This window comes from Vulpes vulpes, chromosome 2 (assembly GCF_048418805.1).
Source record: "Vulpes vulpes isolate BD-2025 chromosome 2, VulVul3, whole genome shotgun sequence".
In the NCBI taxonomy this organism is placed as follows: domain Eukaryota; kingdom Metazoa; phylum Chordata; class Mammalia; order Carnivora; family Canidae; genus Vulpes; species Vulpes vulpes.
In genome coordinates, this window is record NC_132781.1 from 8452792 (window position 1) to 8474128 (window position 21337).

At 48.3% G+C, this 21337-nt stretch overlaps 1 long non-coding RNA gene across 1 annotated transcript; it reads right to left on the minus strand.

Annotated features, from left to right (window-relative positions):
* Window positions 1-4418: 4418 nt before the first annotated feature.
* Window positions 4419-20765, minus strand: LOC140595966 (uncharacterized). Its single transcript, XR_011997980.1, has 4 exons — window positions 20395-20765; window positions 16334-16425; window positions 12858-12908; window positions 4419-4537 (listed from the first exon to the last, which is right to left on the minus strand). It is a non-coding gene; the product is annotated as an uncharacterized lncRNA (long non-coding RNA).
* Window positions 20766-21337: the final 572 nt, after the last annotated feature.

A 21337-nucleotide genomic window follows, 5' to 3' on the forward strand; every position in this document is an offset into this window, starting at 1 on the left:
CCAACATCTTCAGAACCATACACTGTTCTTCCGGGACTATGACCTTGTTTTGGTTCGAACGCACAACACCTTTTTTTTTTTTTTTTTTGAAACCACATGCTGTCATTTCAAAGGACCTGAAAATGTCCACAGCCTTGGAATTTGGGATTAAGTCCTGGGAATGAGGGGAAGGAGGAATCAGGGCCGAGTGGGGGTGGGGGGTGGGGGGGGAACACAGTATGGGAAAACCAGAGAGGCAATATTCTGGCCCAGTTCAGGAATACCTGGCCCCAAGCACTCACTCTGGAGGGCAGGTGAGCGAGAAAGGGCGCTGGGATCCTTTATGGTGCATAATAACCACCGCAGCTGTGCAAGCAGAGATCAAAGATCAAATCAAATTTCAAGCTGCAGGGACCTCAATCCGATCACCTGCAGAGGTCAGGGAAAGGAATTTCTCTTCCCTGAAGAGCCCCAAGATTGGCTGAATTCCCAACAGGGGGGGTTGGCAGTGCCTTGAAGGATCGCATTACTGGCTACTGCCCAGAAGCAAGGGGACACGGCCTCGGGGTTGATGGGACTGGTGGGGCCACTCCATTGTTCCCAGGCAGAGTGCCTGCCAAGCGGAATGGAGAAACGCAGAGAAAGCCCAGGACTTGGCATCCAGGGGCACCGGTGTGGTCAGGGCTCAAAAGTCTCCTTTGAGTGTCTACGCTCAAGGTAGGTCCCCAGAGTGCTGAACGTTGATGCTTTTGGGGGTGCTGTGTTGGCCTCTGTCTCGTCCTCCTTTGATGAGCCCAGGGTGAGATGGGACTTCTGCCAGAAGGAGGATGGGCAGTTGACAGCATGGCCATCTGCACGTCCCCCGCCCCCCACCTCACCCCCAACGCACACAAAGGAAAGTAGCTGGAGCCCGGATGCTCAGGCCTGTGCCCAGTTGTGTGGATACTCGCTCAGTGGGCCCCACTGGAGACAATGCCATCTGGTCAAAAGGGACACCCTGGCATCTCTGAACTGTTGGAGAGAAGCCCCCACCCCACCCTACCCCACCGCCCACATTAACTCTGAAAGGCTCCATGGAACCATCTGAACCTGGACCTTCAACCTCAGATCTTGGTCTTTGCTTTGCTTCTCCCATTCCCACCTGAAGACATCCCCCCCCACCCCCGCCCCCATCGGGGAGAAATTAGGAAGATTTACTGCAATGCTGAGGAGAGGATTTCATTGGATGATAAATAGAGACCAAAATTTAGCTCTTGAGAGATTTAATGGGTTGGTTTTTTTTTTAATTTATTTATTTAAATATTCCCCCAGGGGTATTTCAATGATCTTTAGCAGAGGGTGTCCTTCCGAGTGAGAAGGAGGTGTGTGTAAGTCATGGGAGGGTGGATAGAATTAAATGTATCATCCAGTGAACATGGAGAACCAAGTGAGGGTGAACTTGGCCACTTGGACTGTGGGTGTCAATCAAAGTAATGTGTTGGGGGAAGGGGGAGGAAGTTTGTCACCCGTTTTAATATCAGAAATTCCTTTACGTGGGTGGTAACTGGGGAACAGCTGCAGGTAGCTGAATCACAGCCCAAATCCTTGCAAAAACGCTGGTGGGACCCCTGCCAACAATTGAGCAATGGCTTTTCAAGCTGGAAGGGAGCAAGTCGGACTAAGTAAGATGAAGGGGGGGTGGGGGGTGGGGGTGGGGAAGCCAGTTTTTAAAAAGCTGAGTTTGGAAGCCGGTGCATATTTAATAGGATTAGAACACATGAGTTAGAGGCTGAAAATTCTCAACCTGCCTCGTTAAACAGCCAGCCTGCAGGAAGGCCCGACTCTCCCAGCAATGGTAGGGAGGCGAGGGAGGCGAGGGGGGCTGGTGAGTGAAACACCTGGGATTCTTTCAGGGGAGCCGGGCGAGGCTGCAGAGAGATTTTGGAAGTTTTTTTCTCCTTACACCCTCTCTGCGGCCTTGGAGCGTCCATCTGGCCCACTCCTGGGTCCATGAACACACCCAGTTTGTCAATAATGCCTTCGGATGCCCCGTCCCTGTTTGACTTGGCCTAGGCTGGTCCACCCACTGCCTTGGCCAGTCCCGGGGGCGGAAGCGTTTGCTTTTGCCTCCTCGTGTGGGTGAGTGGGCCCAGGCTGGCCTCAGAGGTCTATTTGGATACTCGTTGGATGTGTCTTGGATGCAGCTCTGAGACTGGGGGTTCAGGGTGGCAGGTGGTGGGAAAGGGTTAGAGTCAGCTGGAACATTCTCCTAAATATGGATCCTTATTGGCGTGCCTGATGATGTTAGCCTGCAGGTCAGAGGGCTCCCTGGTCCCTGAGGCCTCAGCCGGATGGCCCAGGATGTTGGGAGTTAGCTGGGCTCTCTCAGGTTGCGGGCTCTTGTGCTAACTGCAGACAGCCCCTCTCAAACCCTGGGCTTCTTTTTTCCTCACTTTCTTACAGAGGCCATAGGTCATCCCAGTCTTTCTTAGGGTGGCTTTCAATGCCCCTGAAATGAGAAACAAGTCCCAGCGTTGATACAAATATTCATCTGAAACATTCTGCCGATTGTGTAACGAGGGTCGGTGTGTGTGTGACTGAGAACCACTGGGCACTTCCTGTGATGGTGCCTGGACTTGTCTAAACGGTCCAAACCATCCACACGCTCTTCCCAGCCTCCTAGGTATGACATTCGGCAGTCAAAAAATATATAACCGCTCTGGGAAGAACTACCAGAAGTTACTGAGGTTTAGCTACATGAATATGGCCCTTCCTTGGTTTTTCATGTTGCAAACTATCCTTGTCCTAATGTTCTTTTAAAAAAAAATTATTTATTTTATTTATTCATGAAAGACCCAGAAAGAGAGGCAGAGGCATAGGCAGAAGGAGAAGCAGGCTCCCTGAGGGGAGCCCGATGTAGGACTTGATCCCAGGTCCCCAGGATCATGCCCTTGAGCCAAAGGCAGATGCTCAATCGCTGAGCCACTCAGGTGACCCCTCATCCTAATGTTCTGAAGTGGAAGGAGAGATGCCAGTCTCGCCTGCAAGACCAGAAGCTGTTTCCCCTCTTTTACCCTTAAATGTAGGTGGAAGCTAAAGCATCTCCATTGAGAACCCATGCTTTAGGCTTGAGCAGCCTTGGGTTCAGGCTGTGGCCACCACTCGATAACTGTGCCAGCTTGGGAGCAGCACTGAAACTTTCTAGACCTCACGGTCTTTGATCTAAAATAGGCCCAAGAGGGCAGCCTGGGTGGCTCAGCGGTTTAGCGCTGCCTTCAGCCCAGGGTGTGATCCTCAAGACCGAGGATCGAGTCCCACATCGGGCTCCCTGCATGGAGCCTGCTTCTCCCTCTGCCTGTGTCTCTGGCTCTCTCTCTCTCTCTCTGTGTCTTTCATGAATAAATAAATAAAATCTTTAAAAAAAATTAAAAAAATTAAAATAGGCCCAAGATAGGATCATATGGAGAAAAACAAAACCAAACCCACCCAACCTGCATGTAACATGCTCAACGTGCAGGTGTACGCTTCCTGAGCCTGGAACACAGTCCCAGGGGTGATGATTATTATTACTAAGGGCTGACATTCAGCGAGCTCCTCCCAAGGCTTGGGCACCGCCTTTAGGATGTGAGGGGATTCATTCCTTCGCTCTCCTCAGCTCAGCGGCCCCCTCAGCCCCATTGCCCTCCTTCCTGGCTGAGACAGTGGCTTCCCGAGCCCTCCTTCCCGACTCAACCCCCAGGCCCCAGACTTGGTAGCTAAAGATCTGGGCAGTCCCCCCTAGGGAGTCCTGGGGGCCCCAGTCTTTGGACAACCCAAGGGGATTCTTGAGCCCCTGCGAGGGGTGGGGCTGAGCACCCGGATGTGGGGGCCTCAGGAATCCGGGGAAGCAGGGACCTTTCTGACAGCTCTGGGGAGCCCTGAGCGAACAGTGTGTGTCCTGCCGGCTGTGTAAACACAGTAACCAAACACGTTGATGATTTCCAGGGCCCACCAGATGGCAACAAGTACAGTGGGTGATGTGGTTTCCGTTTCTTCTCCTCCTTATTTTTATTTGCTCCTCCTGCCTCAGGGTAGGACAGCATGGGAGCCTCCCTGGAATCTTCGTTATAATCCTGAGGCTTTGCTTTATTGATTTGCACCCGCCCTCACGTGGTCCTTCCCGGCTTTGCTAAGATGTCACCTTCTCAATGCAGCCTTCTTGGGCCAAAAAACAATCCACCAACCCCCTAGAGCTTCATGCACTGCCCTGCGATGGCCTCTTCGTCCTTAGTGCTCCCTCTCTGACATCCGTGCATTTTCACTACTCCTTTGTCGTTCTTGTTATTGTTGTTTTCAATTTTCTTATTCCCTTCCCCGCCCCCAGCGGAAAATTAGTTCCTAGAGGGCAAGAATTTTTGTGGAATTTTTTCCCCCCCATACATTACCATATCTCAGAACCCGGTAACAGTATATTTTTTTAATGAGAGAATTTATATGTGTCCCTCCTGGGCCAGGCCGACACGAAGCTGAATCCTGCTGAACTATTTTCTGGAGCCTTCGGGGACCTCACATGCCACATTTCCAGACTTTTCCAGGAGAACTAGAAGAGAGGTCAAAACAGGATCTTCACATCCAAGTTTCTAAGATAGAGAAGCACGTTGTTCAAGGACAAGGCAACAGCAAGTGGGCCAGAGTCAGCCTGGCAGGATCACCCCCTCGGCGTGCTGTTTCGGGGGCCGCCGCCCAAACATACCCTCCCTACCCCCCAGAGACTGGCTCTCAAGCTTCACCTTCCTCCAGCGGATGTTCCAATCCAGGCTTTTCTCTGTAAAGCTTTCAACCACTTTTCCTTTTGCAAAAATGAAATACACTTTTATATTTCATGTCATGTATATTGTTTTTGCCCCTTTTGGCCGTGAGAGCGGAGGTAACGATCGAGGCCAGTGTCCCTGGACACCCACCAGCAGCCAGCACTCCCAGCTCGCTCTCTGCACTCAGCGTGAGCTCATCAAAGAAAACAGAGCAGAGGAAAGGAAACTGGTCCTGGGACAGCTGGAGTCATTTCATAGGAGAGCTGGGGACTGGCGACCAGAGGGGCAGGGGTGGCCAAGCTGAGGCAGGACAGTAACGGGTTTTTGCCTGCGCCGGTGTGGTCGCAGGGTCGCTGGGCCGGAGGTGTCCTGAGCACCCTGCCACACCTCCCTGCCACTCCAGAGAAATAAAAGTCAAAGCCCAAAGTGATTTCCTGTCCGGCCTTGGCTTCCCGCCAACCTCACTCACTGGACATGCGCAGCCGCTCTTCATGGTGGGGGCGGTTAATTTTGCCAAGTTCTCTGTCATCTGAGTTCAGGCCTCAGTTATGTAATCAATATAACGAAAAAGCAAAAGCCAGTTATTTTGTTTTGGGTTTTTTTTTTTCCCCCTGGTTTGGCTGACAAATGCATCTTGTACTGATCTCTTTATCTTTCTTGCTTTTCCCCTTTATGATTTCTCTCCCTATATATTTTTTGCTGACTAAATAACAGGTCCCTGGGGAGGCCGTATGAAAAGCAGAATTGAGAGATTTAAAGTTTGTCTTTATCTCATTCGCAACCTATGTTTTATTTTATGATAAGAAATGTTAACAGAAGAGAAGAATTTCCCAGTACTCCAAACATTGAGCGTCTATCAAAATATGGTTACGATACGGTCCCCACTCTGAGGCCAAGGAAGGATGCAGACAAAGACACAAGTGCACACGCCTCACTCTGCGAAGTTTCTATAACCTGTGGTAGGAGTCTTGTGCCAGTAGGGGAGGAAGGAGGGCGCTGGGTGGATGAGGGATGGATATTCAGAGTCTTGCCCAGCAATCAAAGGGAGGCCTAGGAAATATCCCCCATGAGGGTATTGAGTATGGAAAGAGCATAGCCTGTTGAGGGAGCCCATGGTCATTGCCCATGGTGGTCTGTTGGGTCAGTGAGACCTGGGGAGTTGGAGGTGGGCTTGGAAAGGCAGTTGCAAAAGTGGTGAGCATGAGACCTATTCTGTGGGTCACCAGAAGGCATGGAAACACTGGTATCTGTCAAAGAATGCGGTCAAATCTGTGTTTCAGAAATTGAGTCTCGCAAATACAGAGGATGGATGGCAAGGTACGTGAGAGCAGAGGTAGGGAGACCTGTCTGTTGGTTTATTAAGCAAATATTTACAGAGCTCCTTTTGTGCACCAGGCATCAGTCCAGGTCCTGGGATGCAGCAATGAACAAAACAAGATTATTTTCTGGTAGGAAAAGCCAACACCGAATATATGATACGCACACAACTAAACATACAGTATATAAATGTATCAGATATAGTTACGTGACACATATGTACCACATCATATGTGATGTGATGAGAGTGTGAATAGGGCCTTTTGAGAAAAATGAAGTGGATAAGAATGAAGAGTGACTTTTTATTTTATTTTATTTATTTTATTTTATTTTATTTTATTTTATTTTATTTTATTTTATTTTATTATTTTTTGAGAGAGGGCACATGTGAGCAGGGGGGAGAGGCAGAGGGCGAGGGAAAGAGACAATCTTTTTTTTTTCTTAAGATTATTTATTTTAGAGGCAGTGCATGCATGAGTCAGGAGGAGGAGCAGGGGTGGGGAGAGAGATAGAGAGAGAGAGGAGAGAGAGAGAGAGAGAGAGAGAGCATCTCGAGTAGACTCCCCACTGAGCACAGAGCTCAATGTAGGGCTGAATCCCAGGACCCTGAGAACAGGACCTGAGCCGAAATCAAGAATGAGATGCTTAACCGACTGAGCCCCACATGCCCCCTGGCAGTCACATTTTAGGTTGGGTGGCCTGAGAAGGGCCTTCTGAGCAAGTGGAACTGGAGCCCGGGCTGGATAAAATGAGGGATTCGGGGAAGCCAATATCTGGGGGAAACTATAATAATATTTTGGAGAAAATAAACAAGGCCCAAATTAAACGGTGATAGGGAAAGATGAGAGACAATTTTAGGAGGTCAAATTGAAAGAACTTCTAGCTACAGAAAGTAAGATAATAAGAGAAGGGGGAGATGGCCCCAGATGGAGCCTGGTGTTTTGGCCTGGTCATCTGACTCACTGTCAGATGTATCATCAAGTAGGACAGAGAGAGGGGAGGGGAAACTATTTCTTTAGAGAAAAATAATGATTTATTTTTAGTGGCGCATCCCAGGATTCTCTTCCTTTTTTTTTTTTGGCCATTGTCCTTCCTGATAAGTCACTCTGGAACTTGGGAAAGTCATATAACATTCTCCTTTAAGAAAACGATGGAAGATCTCAACCCCAAATATCGGGAGGTTAGGGACTGATGCAAAAGTGACTTGGTTTGCTTTCTATTTTTTTTCCTCCCTCCTTTTTCATTTTGATTCCACTTACTAGACACACTCAAATCCTCTTATCTCCTAGAAGAATATAATCCAGACGGCGTGTGGGAATAGCACCATCTACCCCAAAGCACGGGGACTCTGCTGCTCAGACAGCAGAGGTTTGGAGGCCCACAGTCTGGCCACCGGCCCGACTTTAAAACTGCTCTAAGCCGATCCTGTGTTCTGAAGACCAGCAGGGGAAGGCAAAATCGATAACAATTTTTAGCCTGCTCAGGAATAGCTGCAAATGAGTTTTCCGAGCTGAATCCTGGGAAGGAGTTTTTGAACTAAAGGATTGCCACGGTCTAGAGAGTTCTGAAAATCATTTGCAAAATCACCCGATGGTGTCAGATCCTTGCATTTTTGCACTCGCGCACTGAATGCCGTTGACGTGTTCATTTAGAGGGACTCGGGTGCTACTCGAAGTGCTTATGCATTTTCCCATCATTTTGCTAATTGCATCATGGCTTGTTTTGCCTTCTGGTGCAGCTGTTAAGCTGGAAAGGGTGGCTGTTAGCAAGGCTGCTTTTCCATGGGGTAGGGTCCTGTAGCCTGTCAAGATGTGCAGGGAGTGGTCGGCTCAACCATGGACTTGCCCTCGCGAATGTGCACTAGCCTCACCATGGGATAGCCAGTCTTGGCTCTTAAACATAAATATCATGCCATCTTGACGTGTTTCCAAACAGAACAAGAGAACAGTTGGATCACCTCTATGCTTGTTTTCCAGCTGGCCTGAAATTCTGGTCCAGGCTGGGGGCCCCAACTCTTTGGAGCCTTCTCATTGCTGATCTTCAGACTTTGAACACCCACTCTGTCTTCTTCTTGTGGGGCATGTGGTGTCAGGGGCTGCTGTGGGTGGCACGACATGAAAGACACTCTCTGGTTCGGGGGGGAAGACTTTTAGTGTGGATGGGAGTACAGTTTTAACTCAAACCAGAAGGGTGTGTCCCTTCTGGAAGAGCATGGAAGCCGGAGAAGGGAGGGGGCTGCAGCCATGACGTCCCCCCGTTCTTAGGTGGAAACCAGAACCCTTACAGTGGCCTCCGGGGCCTCCTAGTCATAAGGAACCAGCCCTTGTCTGCCTCTCAAATTCATCTTGTGCCCTTCCTTTCCTTGGCCGCCACGCTCCATTAGTTTGGGCCTTTGATTATTGTCTGTCTCCCTGACTAAGTTGTGTGCTCTGTGAAGTCAGGGGTCATGTTGATCTGCTCACCGTATTTGTTGGTTGAATGAATGAATGAATGAATGAGTGAATGAATGACTCGGGGAGCTTGGAGTCGGCACAATGGGCAACTTTCAAGCTGGGACTCAAGGGAAGAAGGTCTTTTTCCAATAGGCTACCCAGGACTGAAAAGGTTACAAGTTGCTTTTGTAAAGAAGAAGCCACCTTTGCTTATACCACTTTACTTGAGCCACCAAATGACTTAATCCCGTGGACACCTGGTAACCGGGGGCGGGTCCTGCGCTCTGGGGAAGGTGCTACTCTGCCGCCGCTCAAGAGTGTGGGTCTGAGTAAACAGTGCTCCTGCATACACACGGACAGCAAGAGGGTCCAGTTTTTAAAAGCAAGGCACACATTCGGAAGAGCGCTCAAGCTAAACCCCATGCCACTCATTGAGAGGGACGCTGGGAGTGATTTGGCATCTGATTTTTAAAAAATGTGACGTGGACTTTGCTTTGAAGCTTTAAAAATAAATGAACGCAGGAAAAAAAAATTAAAAAATAAAAAAGTAAACTCACCGCCAATTCTGCAAAAGGAAAAGGAAAATAGAAGCGGGTCAAATGTTAAGCCTGGATCACCCTGACAGAGTGTGTTTAATATGTATATAAGCAGCGGGGGTTTAGGCAGCCAATTTTCTTCTGTTGGGAGGCTGGAAGCGGGCAGGCCTGCTGATTCCTCCAGAGGGAGGGAGGAGCCGGGTTTCCACCCCTGTAAAGGATGGCTTATCAAGGCTGACTTCCTTCCAGCAACTTTCATCTTTTTATACTGTTTGTCTTGAAACTCCTTATAACCAAAAGGACCTTGGAGTTCGGAAAGCAAATTTTCCAAAAGATAGGATAGGCTTGAATTTGGATTGGGGAAGCCGGGGGAGGGGTGGTGCTTGGCTATCAGAAGATCCTGGATCTGACCTGGCCTCTTGGCCAGTGGAGGTCTAGCGAGGATTCTAAGTCCGTTTCGTAGCGCCTTCAGAAATCACTACAACAGACCCAATGAGTTTGGCTCCCAGGCTCTTGCATTTCACTTCTGCTTCCTACTCTAAACGCCCTTTAGGAGGTCATTGCATTTATCTAGGATCTGCTTGCTATAAAGCCACCTGTAAGAATCCTGTATGGGAGGGAAGGAAGGGCCAGAGGTCCTGGATATTGGCCGCCATCTGGGAACGTGCGTGGTGGGAAGGGCACTGGGCTGGGAGTCCAGCCACTGCCCACATGACCCAGCAGTATGACCAGGTCACTTCTTCTTTCTGGGCCTCAGGTCTATCTATGTAAAAAGAGACAATGAGATGGTAGGATTGACTAATCTCAGAGTCGGTGAGATGTCCCCGTCTGTGCTGGGCAGATAGTCCCACTCCTATGGTTGCAGAGATCAGGGAATCGCTTTGACTCTTCAAGTCTATTGTCTAATATAGGGATCCTTTCTTTTTTTTTTTTTTAAGATTTTATTTATTCATTCATGAGAGACACAGAGAGGGAGGCAGAGACATAGGCAGAGGGAGAAGCAGGCTCCCTGCGGGAAGCCCAGGACCCCGGGATCACGACCTGAGCTGAAAGCAGATGCTCACCCACGAAGCCACCCAGGTGCCCCTACAGGGATCCTTTTTGAAAAAGCCACATGTCGGGCAGCCCGGGTGGCTCAGCGGTTTAGCAGCGCCACCTTTGGCTCAGGGAGTAATCCTGGAGACCCGGGATCGAGTCCCACTTCAGGCTCCCTGCATGGAGCCTGCTTCTCTTTCTGCCTGTGTCTCTGCCTCTCTCTCTGTATTTCTCATGAATAAATAAATAGAATCTTAAAAAAAGAAAAGAAAAGAAAAGAAAAAGCCACATGTCCTTGGACAGACTATGCCCACTATGCCATATGCAGAGATATGTGTGTGCGTGCAAGCACGTGTGCGTTCCCCTCACAAACAGCATGTGCGCAGTGTATGTAAAAGAGTTGACTCTGAGTCTACATTTATGTTACTTTTGTCATCTGGACTAGCTTCTACGACCTCGTATCAGAGGAGCAGGGATTTGAAGGCAGGACTTCTGTGATGCTTGTCCAAGTGCTCTATGAGGCTTGCACCCAGGGACTGAAGCCAGCAGGTCCCAGCTGGACAGTAGCGTAATACCAGGGACAGAGGCTGTTGGTAGTCAAAGGAAGAATACCTGCTTGCTGGGCAGTCAGGTGCACGCTTCAGCTTCTGGTCCTTTCCATCGCACGCTCCACTCAACCTCCACCAACCTCGGGCCGTCTCGCATGTGGAGAGAGGCCACGGCGCCTCTGAGCGTGTGTACCGCTACCAGCGATGCCGCGGCTCCGGCCTCAGAGAAGCCAGAAGGCCTGCATTAAAGGCTGTTACTGGAGCCAGAAGGTTGCAATCAGGAGTGGGCTGGCGAGGCTATGGGTCACCAGAAGGGTCACCCCTGACTTATTTCCATGTCCTCCAGTCCTGTCAGGAGGTCTGTGGGGGCGCAGAAAGCAAACACAGCGGAGGGCTCCAATCAGAACCAGCCTGTGACCTCCTGTAGCCCAGAGCAGTCGTGATGGTCAACTTTCCTGCAGCTCCCGGGGGACTTAGGTGGAGGCAAAAAGAGTGCGTATCTGAGCATCTCTGGGCACGTCTTTGTACTTCATGCCCTGCTGCGGACGCATGCAAATCTGTGCCCAACACGCACGCATTGTGCGTGAGCATGCGGCCCTCGTGGGAAGGGAGCTTTCAGGGGCTGCAAAAGCCTATAGAAGTCTTCTTACGTGTGGTGCCAGCAAGTTCAAAGTGACCAGCCTCACGGGCTGCTTGGTGTCCCTCGCTCTTTTGTTGGGAGGCTTGAAGGAGCCATCCTGAATAGCGTGGCTAATGGACAAGCGGATCAGACTGCCTCCCCGTCACTCAGTGGATTTGACCAATCAATCAGTATCAGGTCTGATCAGTATGGGAAGGCGATGAAGGAGAACGTGTTTTGAATACAGCATTGAAAGGGATGGAGAGAGCAAACAGCGGCCCGCATTCGCGTCCCTCTCTCTGTTAGGCCCCACTGTCCCTGCTTCATGCTTGGTGACATTCTTTGGCAGCAATGTTCTCTCTTTGACTATGGGATTCCTTTTGGAATGGAAGGTCCCCTGCTAGTATTATGGGCCTCCTCTAGGTCTTTCTGTGCTGTTGTCCTGTACTTTTAATATGCATAGTACCTCACCTATTGACTTCATATAATGGTTCCAATTTACATGTTGCTTTGCATGTGATTTGCATTACATTAGGTCCATTCCCCCTTCAATGAATATTTATCAACAGTCACATACCACGAGAGATGCTATATAATGAGAAGGAGGACCAAGGATACAAAATCCTCTAAATCTTTGTTGCTTTTCACCAGCAGCCTCTACCCCTTTCCCTGTCCACTAATCCATCTCGCCACCTACTTTTCTTTGACAGCTTCTTAATAAAAGTTGATCTGCTTGGGATAATCACTGGTTTGGTTTCTCAGAGCTTAGCCCTGCCTGGAATATATACCTGAAGAGTCAGAGCGTACTGAAATTGTACCTGCACTTGGTGTTTTAAAAAATTTCTGCCAGTGATGTCACGGCTTGGTCTCCGTCCTTTTAGATTGACCGAGTGTCTGCTATGCAGCTCTCGTATACCTGAAGAACACTTCAGAAGGGGAGCCTTTGTTCTCCTAACACTAAAGAAAGGAAGAAACTGAGACGTGAACCTTAGGAGGGTTATTACACCAAGTTCAAGCCCAACATGAGGCTAACCTTGATTATTCAACATGCATTTTCTGGATTCTATTACGTCTGAGTACTAAGTTAGAGAAAGACGTTAGACACAAAAAATTGTGCCCCAGAGAGTTCATAATATGGCTTCCTTGTCCTTATACAATCCTTCTGGACTCATTTTGGGGCAGTTTCACTTGTGAGTCTGTATAGGACATGATGGGCCTATGAAATATGTGGGTCCGTACTTCAAAGATTCCTCCGTTACTCCACGCAGTAGCGGATCACAGACCCTCTTTGAAATGGGACCCTCCTATAAGATAGAGTAGTACAGATCGTGCTTCAGCACCAAGTAAATGCACAAGTAGCCCTTCGCACAATCCCAAAAGATGCCCAGCTGCCCTCCAAGCGGTGGCTCAAAGACCCTGGCTCCTTTTATTTGGTGGCTTCACCATCTTGGAGTCTTTTACTTCCAGTCTCAGGGGCAAGAATATGCAAGATGGTTTAGGGCTCTCTGGCTGAGAGGCGATGTGCCCTGTTCCTGTTCAACACAATTGGAAGGAAGACTGGGAAATGGAGAGATGTATGGAAATACGGGGGAACACTGATGATCTCTGCCATACACACTTACCTGTGGGTCTCCGGACAAATCACCTGTTCTCTTCAAGCCTTCCTTGTTTATCTGTAAAAAGAGGACAAAATCCCCTAGCTTCTGGAATTCTTATGAGGATTAAATACAATAATATGCAGGAAGCTACCTACCAGCACGGTGCCAGGCACAGAGCAGAGGCTAAAGAAATGCTCCCCTCTTTTCAACCTCATCCCTCCTGCCTATTAGTTGTTCCTTATGACATATAGGAAGAGAGGAGGCAGGACGGTCTACATATGGTTTTCATTGGATAAATCAGGATGTGAGGAGATGCCATTTGCATTCTTTGCTGGTTTTCTCAAGGCAGATGAGTAATATCTAGTTGTTTGGGAAGAAGAGGTTTTCTTAGCCCACGATGAACCCTTCCTGACTGCTCTGGTGGCAGTTTCCAGGCTCTGTTGGAAACAATAATGGCACAAAATGATACTGCCCGTGAGCACCAGGGCACTGAAATCTAAAGGAGTAGCGGTTTTCTGGGTCGTTCTTGTAAGCCGTACACAGAAAGAAGCAGGCTGCGTGCCCCCCAAATTATTAGCACAGGTGTGGGGAGCTGACTCAGCTACACTCTGCTTACTGGATAAGCTGCAGGTGGGTGGAGATTGTGTGTACAGATGGGCCCTCTCTCTGACTCAAGTCTCAAAGGTGTTGACACCCAGGGCACAGCTTTGGGAAATGGCTGCATTTAGAAAGGATTGGCCAATGGCCTAACCTATTTTCTCATCCTCCAGAATATGTTAGAAAAGTCAATCAGATTGAAATTCTGGCCTCGCTATCCTTATAGAGCTCTTCTTGCATCTCTCAAATCGCATTTGCCCTAGCTGCCAGGATTCACTTTTTCTTTGTGACTGCTTGACGATTTAGAATTATTATATTTAGCACTTTTTTTTTCTAAAGGCCCAATATAAGGGAATTCTGGAAACCAGTATGGGTCCAATGCCTTAAAAAATACCAGATTGTAGCAGTAAGATAAATAGTTGTATGGAAGTACATTGAGCTGTAAATAATAAGACTTTAATAACAGCGGTTTAAAAATTAAAATCATTTAATTTGCGCCTCACAAGAAAATCTGCAGGTTGGTAGGGCAGGGCGAGTTCGGCACTGAATGATGACGGAAAATTCGTCGGCCTTTCTACACGTCCTCCCTTAGCTTCGTGTGTTGGCCTTTCGCCCTCATGGGTGTTGCCTCATGGTCACAAAACAGCTTCTGCAGCTCCAGGCGTCATACTTATTTATATTCAAGGCAAGAAGAGGGTCGGAAATTAATCGTGCTAGTTACCTCTGTCCCTTTTGTTAGGACGGCAAAAGCTAATCTTAAAATACAGATGAGGATGAACAAACAATTATTTTCAAGTAAAATCAATGCAATTGGACTTCATGTCCAAAATCTGAGCTCATTCATGTTTTTAGAATCTCTCCCCCGTCTTCTTTGCTTCCTTATAGAGGGGACCCTAGACCCTAGAAATAACCCTAGTTCAGGGTTATTTCCTCCTTTTTTTTTTTTTTTTTTTCTGGCATGTCTCTTAAAGATGGAGAAGGAGGGACCCCTGGGTGGCTCAGTGGTTGAGAATCTGCCTATGGCCCAGGTCGTGATCCCGGGGTCCTAGGATCATGTCCCATGCATTGGGGTCCTCACAGGGAGCCTACTTGTGTCTCTGCCTCTCTCTCTATGTCTCTCATGAATAAATAAACAAAATCTTAAAAAAAAAGAAAGATGGAGAACAAGACCTCCAAAGTAGAAGAGAGAGAGAGAGAGAGAGAGAGAGAGAGAGAGAGAGAATAGGACTTATCCAGGGAGAGGTGTTCTGACCTATGTAGTCAATGTAAGCTCATGCTGCACCTCCCCCATCCAGCCATATCTTCAACGTCATCTGCAGTGAATTTACCTGCTTTCCCGGTGAGCTCCTGCACCTCAGTCTTTGATGGTTAAGATTGCAGATTCAAGCGGTGATAACAGAATGCCCCTGGATAGGTAGGTGGCTTATTGATAAGTTATTTAAAGGAGGAAGAAAATAAAGTCCGCTACCGTTGTAGAAATCAACTTTTACTGAACTCTCTAGGATTAGATCTGGTATTTCGTTGGGAGGGTTTCCACGCCTGCCTTGACATATATAAATAAAAACTGACTTCACACCCCACTTCATTCAAACATTTTTTTTTTTTTAAGAATTAACTCTTCCTTCTCCTCTCCCTCTTATAGTCTCAGAAAATGGAGGAGTTTCAAGAAACTATCCAAGGACCCCTCAGAACAGTCCTATTAAAACATGAGGATTTTTTTTTTTTTTTATCCAAGACCCCTGTCCAAGGCCACCACTCCTGGCAGACCCTGCTGACCAATCACAGCAAACTTAATGCTTCACAATCGGCCCGAGCAGAGTGTCTCAGGAATCCACTACCCAGCCGTCGGGGTTGGTTGCTGAGATGTGATGAAACCTATTTGCGACACCTGCCTGTCACAGACAACTTCCATAGCTGTCTTTGGGTAGATCTAAAAACCAGAACACTGTTTCACTCATGCAGTTCAGCTCTGCTCAACTATTTTGGGAGAAATTTCCTTTGCCAGGGCCCTTCTACCCTGTGCCCCCATCGTAAAGATCGGTGCCAAGGCATTGAGTCAGAGACAGTGTGGGGTATGCCCCAGACTGCGATTATTGCCCTGGGGGCGCACAGCCAGCCCTAGAGATGTTCCCATGGAGAGATATCCACTTCCTCCCTGCAGGAAGCTCCTCAGAGGAATAGCTAGGGGCTGATGGGTGACAGGACAGGGAAGGACCCTCAGCTCCCCTTCCCACAGCTGGGAACATTTGTCGGTGGATGGGATGTCTGGTGTAAAGAGACTTTGCCCCAGAGTTAGTGATGATAGCATACCCCCTTTCCCACAGGGCTCCAAGCATAACTAAGCCTGACACCTGGGCAGTTGATCCACATGGAGCTGGGCTGCAGGGACCCGAGAATTCCAGGTCTGTGGATTATGTGAGAATAGTGGGGGGAAGTTGATTTGGAAGAGGGGGGGTGGACAGGCGGCATGATAGTCCATTGGTGGTAAGGCAGGCGGATAACTAAACTGTGGTTAATGTTTCCGACTATCCTCACTGACTCAAGAACAGGTTCGAACCTGACCACAGCCAGAAAGTGCTAGCAAGTGTGTTAACCCTTTCGGAGGTCTGCTTTCCTTCTCAAGGCAATTATTTTTGTCGTTTGCGTGGGCTTTGAGCTTCCCTGGATGGGGTGCTGCTTTCAAGGTGAAGAATGACGAGTTTAAAATTTTCATGTGTTGGTGCAACACAATTTTCATTTGCAAATTACTGTCACACGGTAAGGACTCTTTGAGTTCGGGACTGTGAACACACACACACACACACACACACACACACGGTGCTTTTCATCTTGCCTTCCCTCGGGTGGACATTCTGGAGAATGTAAACTTACTCTCACGAATTGATGTCAAAACAGTCGCTCACCTTCGCTGAGTTTTTACTCTTGCCACGCGCTGTTTCAAGCAGTGTGTTCCTTGCAGCCTTACAACCCTTTAAGCTGAAGACTGTTCTCCGCCCTATTTATGGATGAGAAAAAGAAAGCCAGGGAAGTTCAGTGACTTTCTCAGGGTCACACAGCCAGGAGGCAGCAACACCCAGATTAGAACTTAATTACTCTCTCTCTCTAAAAAAAAAAAAAAAAAAACAACTTAATTACTCTGACCTCAAAGCCAGTAATCTGAAACCCAATTCGCTTCCCTGTCCTTTTCACCTTTAAAATGCACGAATTATTACTCAGCATCTCCTTCCTTGAATGAAGGTGACTGAGATGTGCTCTCAAAGCAGCAGCACTGGTTCTGGGGGTCCCTGGAGGCGCCCCGGGGCAGCTTTTCTGCTTCTTGCCTGCGATGGAGAATGCCCCCAACCCTGGAGCGTTGGACCAGTTTCTGGATCTTTGGGGTTCCTCCCTCCCCATGTCATCCTGATGCAGCCCCGGTCTTTCCTCCACCTCCTGATCGGGGTCCACTGGGCGAACATTCCGAGGGCAGCAAAAAACTTCAGCCAGGGAGCTCCAGTTGTTGTTGTTTTTCAACTTCCTTTGATCCTATTTTGTGGTTGACTTGGCGAAAGCCCCACATCTGTCACCAATGAGCTTTAAAGCGGCTGCAACTCAAAGCCCCTATCGGATTTGACCTCAACACACCCAGTTCTGAGGCATCCACTTCCTTTCCATTCTGGGGGAGCACACGGGGTTTCTCTGATTGGCCATTCATCTGTCTTGCTCTCCCTGTCCCCCTCTCCTCCCGCTTGGTAATCCCGCAGGCTCAGGAAGGACCCTTCACATGTTTCTGTTGCTGTGCGGCATATGTTGTGTTCTAATCCTTCCTGTGTTTGCTGTAGGTATGGCCGGTCTCCAAGACAAATTACTGGTGTTGTCGAGGAGGTCACCCGGGCGGCGTTGGGGGGGCGGGGGGACCGGGATGGGGCTGGAGATGGCTCTGGGGAGGCACCCCGGGGGCCGCCTCCGCCTCCTGGCCTTGCTTGCCGGCTCCGGTGCTGGGCCCTGGGCCCCCAAGCTGCGAGCTGGCAGAGAGGGAAGGAAGAGAAGGGCTTTACCTACTGGCCCTGTCATCTGATGAAGGGGAAGCTTGTATGGGGCAGACCTCGGGCAACAGATGTTGGCGGAGGACCTGCCAAGACTGTGTTGAGGGTAGGGGAGCGATGCATATGTTACTTGACACGGGAGGATTAGGGAAACCATGAGGAAACATGCCTCGTCCCTTCACACCGTGACACCTCGGGGAAGTGAGTTATGAGAACAGAGGAGCACAGTCCACGCACAGACAGGGAATGACGGGCCAAGGCAGGCAGCTTGAATGATGCCTTGGCTTTCCTCCCCAGCCCCCCAAGCCACCGCCCCCCCCCAAACCCCCTTCCTTGCTGGTGCGATTGGCAGGCGTGGTGAGAGCTTTTGTGCAAGCTGCAAAATCAAAAGCAGGAATCCTCTGATGGAAGAGCTGCCTTTGGGGTTGTCTTCCCTTGGGCTGCCCACTCAGCCTCCACACACCCCCGTCCCCAGCCCCCACATTGATAAGGGGACCCAATGCCGTGCTCGGGCTTGTCCTTTTCCCCGGACTTCAGAAATGAACTCCTATGGCAGATGGCCAGAGGATCCAACCATTCGTCTCCATTGATGGCACAAAGCACGAGGGAGCATCAGTGGAGAAGAGCGGTACTCAATGGGCTCAAGTCGTCAGAGAAAGCAGGCCGTGCGACCACTGGAAACGCATTCTGGGTGAAACGAGATCCAGGCAACAAGTGGGAAGCAAAGGGCTTGATTCCACGGTTCCTTTCTTTCCTTCTGTGTTAGGTTTCCACAGGACCCTACATTCTTCTGGGGCTAGAGGCAGGCAAGAGATGCGAGCCCTCCCTGGCGTCCCCCTACCTGTGAAATGGTGGTAGGGCTTGCAGGGGAAGTAGAAGAAAGAGAGAGCCAGTAGGAGACTGGCCTTGGGGAAAGCACATTCTGGTAATGGAATGAATCCCGGATAGAAATTTCTTTCCCTGGCTATGGCATTCCTGGAGGAAGGGGGAGGACAACCTGGTCACTGGGACTCTGGTGTCCATTACTGGATCCAGGGAAGCCACAGGAAGTTTCTAAGCAGAGGGGCCCCTACAGAGAGAGATCGGGACTGTTTATCCCCACTGAAGGAAGCAAGCCTCCAGACCAAGTCTTGGTTGCCTTCCATAATTCCAACCTACTTCCACCCATGATTCGAGAAGAAATAGAGGGTGGGAGGAGTAACGGTGGTAGAAAAAGAACGACATGGGGATGAAACAAGACATATGCAGAGGGGGATCCCTGGGTGGCGCAGTGGTTTAGCGCCTGCCTTTGGCCCAGGGCGCGATCCTGGAGACCCGGGATCGAGTCCCACGTCGGGCTCCCGGTGCATGGAGCCTGCTTCTCTCTCTGCCTGTGTCTCTGCCTCTCTCTCTCTCTGTGACTATCATAAATAATAAAATTAAAAAAAAATTAAAAAAAAAGAAAAAAAAAGAAATATGCAGAGGGATAGAGAAAGACTGACAATGAGTGTGTGTGACAAGAGAATGAGGAAGAAGGGGGCACAGAAGGAGACAGGGTGCTGCATAGTATTGGAGAATGTTAAAGTAGGGGAGACCCAGTCCTTGTGTTAATCTTGTCACACTCAAGCTTCCGGACCCATCATGTTCTATTTCAGACCAGTAGAAGCAATGTTGAGGTGCTGAATCCAATAAAGCCTCAGACAAGAGGAATTCCAACAGCATACACACTGGGCCTCAAATATCTCCCCTTATCTTTCCTACCTCTTTCAAATCTGACTGAGCGTTCCCACGACAAGTCCTCAGGCTCCACAGACCGTGTTCAGAGCACGAGAAACTGTATAGGGCAATAGTGCCAGGAACAGGCCAAGTGTGTTTCTTCTACTGCTTGTCATTGTTGCAAGAGTTTTCCCATTAGAGATCGACTCCTATAGACCTCAAAGGTGTTCTAGAAGTTACTGTGAAATTTTCAGATATTCTTGGGAGCAAACCCACAATGAGATAGCACCTCATGCCTGTCAAAATGGCTAAAATTAACCACACAGGAGACGACAGGTGTTGGTGAGGATGTGGAGAAAGGGAACTCTCTTACGCTGGCGGTGGGAACGCAAACTGGTGCAGCCACTCTGGAAGACAGGATGGAGATTCCTCAAAAGGTTAAAATAGAACTATCCTGCAATCCAGTAATTGCACTATTAGATATTCACCCAAAAGGTACAATAATGCTGATTCGAAGGGGCACATGCATCCTGATGTTTATAGCGGCATTATCAACAATAGCCAAATTATGGAAAGAGTCCAAATGCCCATCAGCTGATGAAGGAATAAAACAGATGTGGTATATATGTATTAGGAATATTACAAACTATCAGAAAGAATGAAATCTTGCCATTTGCACCAACGTGGATGGAGCTAGAGTGTCATACTCTGGCAAAATAAGTCAGTCAGAGAAAGACATGCCATGTGATCTCACTCATATGTGGAATTTAAGAAACAAAACAGATGAACATAGAGGAAGGGGGAAAAAGAGAGAGAAGGAAGCAAACCATAAGAGACTCAAAATAACTATAAAGAACAAACTGAGGGTGATGGAGGAAGGTGGGTGGGTGGAGGATGGGCTAAATGGATAATGAGCATTAAGGAGGGCACTTGTGTTGAGCACTGGGTGGTTATGTAAATAGTGAGCCACTAAACTCTATTCCTGAAGCCACTATTGCCCTGTATGTTAACTAACTAGAATTCAAATAAAAACCGGAAACAAAAAATAAAATAAAATAAAATAAAATAAAATAAAATAAAATAAAATAAAATAAAATAAAATAAAATAATAAAATAAAATAAAATAAAATAAAATAAAACTCCAATCAAGCAGGATCTTCAAAAAGGCCAGACAAGACAAGACTCTGGGAGGATGTGTTCATTTTTTCCAGCTGCCATAACAAAATCCCACAAACTGGAGGGCTTACCCAACAGAAGCTAGAAGTCCAAGATCAAGGTGTTAGCAGGGTGATTTCTTCTGAGACCTCTCTCCTTGGCTTGGACGATCGTCTTCTCCATGTGTCTTCACATGGCCTTTCCTTCATAAGTGTAATCTCTTCTTCCACTCTAATCTCGTCTTCTTACAAGGACCCCAGCCGCATGCCTCATTTTAACTTAATTATCTCATTGAAGGCCCCATCTTCAAATGCAGTCATTCTGAGGTACAGAGGCTTAGGACGTCAACTTATGAATTTTGAGGAGGACGCAATTTATCCCGAAACACAGGAATTCTTTTCGAGCCATTCACAGGTTAGGAGGAATCTGACAGCTAGCTGACAACCATTCCCACAGGTAAGTAAACCAAGGTTCAGAGGAGTTGGGTAACTTGCCCAAGGACACAGACCTTTTAAAAGGAAAAGCTGGAATTTCAACACAGGTCATTGGGACTCTGGTGTTTGCTCTGTTTCCGCCACACAGTGAAAGGGTAATTTCCAACTGAGGAGTGTAACGGGTGGGATCTGAGGCCAGGTACGCCCTTCTTTGACGGATGCCGCCTTTGGCGGCTTCTTCCACTCAGCCTGCAGCTACCCCTTGAATTTTGCTTTCCTATAAGATCAGGAAGCTTTAGGAACCAGCTCACGAGGCTTTGACTCCAATTCTGACCCTACCGATGTTATTCCGGTGATGATTATTATTAACTAATAAAAGCATTTATTAAGCATCTGCTTTGTGTTGGGACCCATATTAGGCTCTTGAGATAAATTAGCTTCTATTCACTCAATAACTCTGTTCGATCCTTATCATCAGTTTATAGACAAGACAGGCTGTATATTATTACAGCATTCTGTGTAAGAGTAAGGAATTGGAAACAAGCACATACATTTGCAAATTATAAATTCCTTATTCTTCCCTTTTTGTGCCCTTATGTGA